This window comes from Chelonia mydas, chromosome 1, assembly GCF_015237465.2.
Source record: "Chelonia mydas isolate rCheMyd1 chromosome 1, rCheMyd1.pri.v2, whole genome shotgun sequence".
Taxonomy (NCBI): domain Eukaryota; kingdom Metazoa; phylum Chordata; order Testudines; family Cheloniidae; genus Chelonia; species Chelonia mydas.
The window spans coordinates 267,278,759-267,284,841 of NC_057849.1; positions in this window are offsets into that span (position 1 = coordinate 267,278,759).

Below are 6,083 nucleotides of genomic sequence, written 5' to 3' on the forward strand. Positions count from 1 at the left end.
ACCAGCTGATCAGTCAGTTGATATTTGCTAAACTACTTTCAACTAGCCCCATTTAACCACTGAGTTATCTATAACCCTAATTAAGATAAATATCACAAAGGTTTATTCATTTGGAGGAAGTAAAGAATAGCTTCTTGCTTCCTCGCTCTTACATATAATTTTTTTCATGTCTCTTGGAAGCCCATTTTAATCTCCTTTTCAGTTCAACTTCATATCCCTTTAAATGCTTTTTTCCTTTTCTTTTTCCCTTTTTTTTTTTTCTAGTTGCCCCCACCCCCACCCCAGGAATGTTTTCTGATCTCTAAGCTTTGTGTGGCCAGTCTGAACTGTATAAATGACAGCCTGCAGTGGGAATGTATGTCTTGCAATTCACGGTGATGGTTATGTAGCCCGTTGGTATTCTCTGCCTCCCACACTCCTATTCTGGTGTCATCTGGAGTTTCTATAGAATGTGGTGTATTTATTGTGCTCTTATGTAAGATGAAGATTATCTATTAAAGTTACATTTTCAACATACAAATGCTTTCAGTGACTGGTAACTGGTATTGTCCCTCAAAGTGCACTGCATAGTAACATCATAAAACTTGGTTCAGAATAATCTAGTTCAGCACAAGATTAAGACATTTAAAAAGATGGATTTAAAGTTAGATTTCCTTAGTGGATGGAGTTTCTCACGTCTGTGGCTTGCAGCAGAACTTTAGTCTTCAGGTTGAGTAGCCAGGCCTCTTTACTGTTACTAACAAATCAGGTTTTTTGTTATTGAGATGAACATTTGTGCAGTTTAGTTGGTGTAGTTCTCTTGCGTGTCATTATTTGGGTGACTAGTTAACTGAGCATACATGTACCCTTAATTGTACAGTAACTGATTTTTAACATGGTAGATGGCTCTTCTGAATTCTTCTAAAATGAATCTAGCTAAAGATACACTTAAAAAAAACCCAAACCTTTAATACTATTACTGTTCACATTTACCAATTAATGCCTTTATTAGCATACTCTGAATATGTAATTGAATGGGAAGAAGTACTCCTCCAAAATGAAGCCAGGGTAAAGGAAAGGGGAGTGCAGTAAATTTCATCGTGTGCATAGAGAAGCCAATGCATCCCAGGGTTTTGAAGGATCTAATTCTGGAATGTAGCTGAGAGAGCCACTGGTTGGGTGTTGAATCGCTCCCCAGCCTGCTTTTTCTCGGTGCTGTTGGACAATGTAAATGTGTGGGGTAAATAGCTGTGAGATGTCTACAGATTTCAGCTGTTTCGAAGGACGTGCCCTTAAATGCTTATTTTTAAAACAAGTGTGGATTCTAAAAACTTCTCATGGCATAACTTCAGTGATATCCACTATGATTGTAAGAATCCTTCAGTGTGGACTTCAAGTCCAAAATAAATTAAAGCAAAGTAGGATCTATGAAAATATAATTTTATATTACAATAGTCACTTAACATCTGAATCTCGTGCTTTTAATGAAGCTTAAAATGCAATGTCAGATGTTATCTGCCTTGCATCAAGTGATGCTTGCAGATATACTTGACTTCCTGACTCCTATCTGAGAATGTTTGAAGTTCTTAGCTCATCTGTATAGTTGCCTGAATTATCTGAAATGAGATTAATGGAATTTATTTTTCAAATGGTGATTAGAGATGCCCCACTATGTTCAGTTATCTAATGACCTCTAGAATTAAAGGTTTAATTAAAATTTGCCACAAGTACAAATGTGGTTGCCTTACCATAATGAGTACTAGTTAGAATTTTTAACCTTTACAGAAGAATTAGTGTTTCCATGTATAGCTTTCCTTCAATGCTATTGGTGCTAAGAGCTAACTGGCCTGAAAGCCTAAACAAGAGTCGAAGCTGTATTTTACATATTAGTTTATGGATGATGATTGTGTAGGTAGAAGGCATACATTGTAAACCAGACCCTAAATTTTTTTTATTTTTTTTTTGCAATAACTAATTTTAATCTAGGTCAAGGAAATACACTGGAAGGTCCTTTTTTCTTGCATTTAACGTTCTGAAATCTGAACTGTCTTTTAAACATTCAGCCATGATTTTACATGGAAATGAGGTTGTGTATAAATCACTTAGAACTGATAGAATAAATGTCTTGGATATTAGGTGACTTCTGTAGCCTAAAACAGTGAAGTGTTGCTTCTATAGCTTTCTTGAAAGCTAATCTCCAACACATTATGGTTACTGTAAAACATCTTAATGGAATAGTAAAATCAAAAGTTGTGAAATTTCCCTCAATTTATGTGTGTTCCTACTTGGAATTATGTTGAGGGTTACTTTAAAATAAAATGTCTGATATGTTATAAACAGAACCTGTCATGACTGTAATGTAATAGACACTTGAAATAAAAGGAAGTGATTATTCATTGCATATACATTGAGCATCATTTTACAAAAAGTGGTCCCTTTTGTAGTATGACCATGGTATTGTTCAGTTTCACAGTGGTCTTTAAATGTCTGTGCAAAATAAAATAAACTTTGACAAATTTTTAAGCCCTCCATAACTCTTGTTTTCCATTCGCTGCTGCTGCTTTGTAGTGGGAAGAAAAGTAAACCATTCTGTCCAAAACCTCTCAGACAAAGGTTAGACTGTTTCCTTGGTCTTGAAAGGTTATTTTCTGGTTTCTTGCACAATATAGGAGTTTTGAATGCTTTGGAAGTGTAATTAAACTATCCAGCCAACATTCCTAATTGCCTAATGTAAAAATACATGCATAAAACACTGAGGTGTTAATACAACTGCATAAGTCCACCAGAGGTAATGGACTTCAGGGCATAAATCCAACTCATGCTATCAAAATGTTCAAGATTTTCCTAGTGACCACTTAATAATTCTGTAGTACTGCAGTTTTGTGTGAAGAGTGGCACACAGTAGCTAAATTGCTTTATTCCTGATGTTCGCTTGTTTGCTGCATCATCTATAGTAAGTAGCAGCCTGGACATGAGTGGAATGAGTAATGAGGGCTGCTTTACTTTTTCCAAGCACTGACCAAACATGAAGTATGTGTTGTGACTGCAAGAGGTGGACTAAAAGTCTAACTATTTTAGCAAAACACAATTACTCGGGTAACATGCACTAGTAAAGGAAAATAATATACCTGAGTTAACTAAACTGGTATACCTAGATATGTTTGTTGGCAAGAAGCTGTCAATTTAACTAGCCCCAGAACATCAGATACTAGAGGAGACATGTTCACATTAAAGAGAAAGTTGAGGGATTAATTTATGCAAATTTGTATTTATAAAGCACCCTTTGCCCAAAGAAGAGGTTTGCACATGACATGAAAACATGGTTGGTTGTGTGATAAGACATCACTGGAAGATTGGTCACATATGGGTCTTTAGTTGTGGTTGCAGCACCTGCAGAAGCATTCCTGCTACACAATGCTCCAGAACTTGCATTTTAAAACAAGTTTCTTGCCTCTAAGGTTGTGGAAAAATTGTAAAGTGATGTACCTTCCTGAGGCTGCATAGTCCAGAACAGTTAAGCTGACAGATGCAACCCAGTGCAACAAGCAGGCTGGTTTAACTATATGCAGCATATTGATACCAGTTTAGATGTTGCAGTGTAGTAGCAGGCACACCCAGCTAATTGCTTCTCTTTGATAGGTTTCAACTGCTGCATCTCCAACCAGGAGGAAGGGAGCAGGCCTTAGATCAAGGGCTTGGTCACTTAAGATGGGAGTTCTGTGCAGCTAACCTCTGGGACAAGACTTGACTAACTGAAGGTGACAAAGTTGGTATAAGTAAGGAAAAATGTTGGGAACATTAACTGGATGTAGGAGTTGAACCTAGCCCCTTAAACAAGTAGAAGCTGATTATACAACAGGTTTGTTCATTGCCCTTGAGGTGTTCATAGCTTTGAATCTACTGCCTCAGCCACTGGCAGTGCAGTTCTTGGATTCCATTTCTTTTGACAAACATTTCCCCTTATGTAAAGACCAGAGAACAGGTGGGAAAATTGTCCTAAGACAACAACTTGGCTATATAGCAAAAGTAGTTGAGATTGCAGTAACCAGGTTAATAGCCTACCTGCTGCTTTCCAAGGGTTAGACAGACTGTACCTGTCCTTTCCATTGGTGAGAGGTACTGAACACAGCTTATGTCCTTGAACAAATGTGGCAGAATGGTACATCTTACCTTCAAAAAATGCAGAAGCCCTAGCTGACAGTTTTAGAGAAGATGATAGCTGTTCTCCTCCTGCCTCCAGTAAGTACTCTGCACTTCCACTGCACTCAGTAGGGAACTACACAGTGGAAATCCAGCTTTATGCCTGTGAGGTAGATAAGTGCTATCCCTGTGTAAGGATGTTAAGACCTATTGGTGCCTCTCACCTCTAAGGTATACCTAATTTCAATTGTGTTGCTGAAGCAGCCCTCAAAAGAGTAAGGATGTAGTTTAGGGTCAGGGATGAGATGAAAACTACTGCTGGCCCACTCCTCTAGTTTATATCTATATGCTGCTTTATCAGGTGCTGAGGTTAGGTACATCAGACCAATTTGTGCCTGCAGGGTTGCTGAGCAAAGCCACCTCTGGCAATGCCACAGAGGCAAGCAGGAAAGTTGAGATACCTGTTTGTCTTTTCTACATTAGGAGGCAGAAAATCAAATACAAATGTAGGCCTCATCACTAGTACATACCAATTAAAAAAATGCTACAGCAGAGGACCAGCTGCCCAAACTGAGATAATACACCTTCATGTCTTGAGATATCTAGCCATAAATATCACATGTATGTAGGGGTTGTGCTTAAGCAGCAGCAACTGAAACAGGGTAGACTAGAATGCTCTCAGGCTTCCAATTTGCTTAGGTTACATGTAACCAAGCAGACCAAAGGGGCACAACAGCTGCTTAAGACCACTCTGACTAGCTCTTATTACAAGTCAACCAGAATCAAGGCCTTGTGTCAGAGCTTCAAACCCACACAGCAGATAGAGATGTTAAAATATACTCTTCTATAACACTTCCAACACACACCATATGCACCCACTTATGTCAAAAAGTTCTCCATCTTCAGTCTTGAGTGCAACAGGATTAACTGGTAGCGGTTTGTCAGTGAGAGCAGTAGGGAGGTGAACATTGCATGATACACAGCCAATCCTTGCCCTCTTTCATACTCCCAGCCCTGTCTATGGGAGATATGGGGGGAGAAGAGATGAGAGAGACAAGAGGAAAAGGCAGTTGTCAGGATCAGGTTTTTTTGGGAGCAGCACTTTGACAGTAAATACAGACTGCCCTTGATCACATCTTTCAGAATGGTGCTTGAACCTCAGCCTCTGCAACTGGCTATGACCCTTCTAGATGTTCTCCAACACTATTCCTTTTAGTCTAGGGCCTTCCTGCAGGAAAAAGTGAAATGTTTTGGTGCTAGCCTCCATGGCTCTCTCAGAAAGTAGCATCACTGTTTGCTGGGTGTCCTACATGAGACATTCATCATATGGGAGAATGAATGAATATGAAGCTTAGTTAAGATTCCCTCTTTAAGTAGGAACACATGCCATGATGGGGGAAGAGAACCTGCCCTCCAAAGCTGGCACTAAAAGACAGAAAGGAAGCTTCAAAACTGCTTTTCCTACAAAAGTCCTAAACAGTAGCACTAGTTTAGCTAGTCAACAAATGTCTACATGGTAGACAGGAGTAAGGAATATGACCGATCTGGCTGGAGCAGAGAGGTCTTGAACATTTACACACCCTAGCAATTAAATAGGTGGCCTGAAAAATGAAAACAGCTTAACTCAGCCAAGTTCTGTTTAAAAAAGGTTTGTGGCTAGACAACTCCTACAGCACAGATCTGTAGAAGCAGAGTTTTATTTCTCAATTGCATTTGCACACCCACACTATTACCTGGACTATTCAGAACACAACAAGAACACATGTGCATGACTGTCAGTTTTAGGCCACATTTACCATGTCTGAACTAGAGCATGGAGAGGGCTAACCAAGGTTATAAAGATTCTTGATGGAGCTATATTTAAGCAGGCCTTAAACCCTTTTCAGATGGGGTATAAGCACCGTATATCAGCACTTTGCCATCACTGGTAAAACTAGTGCCTACCAAAAGATGACACCCACAGC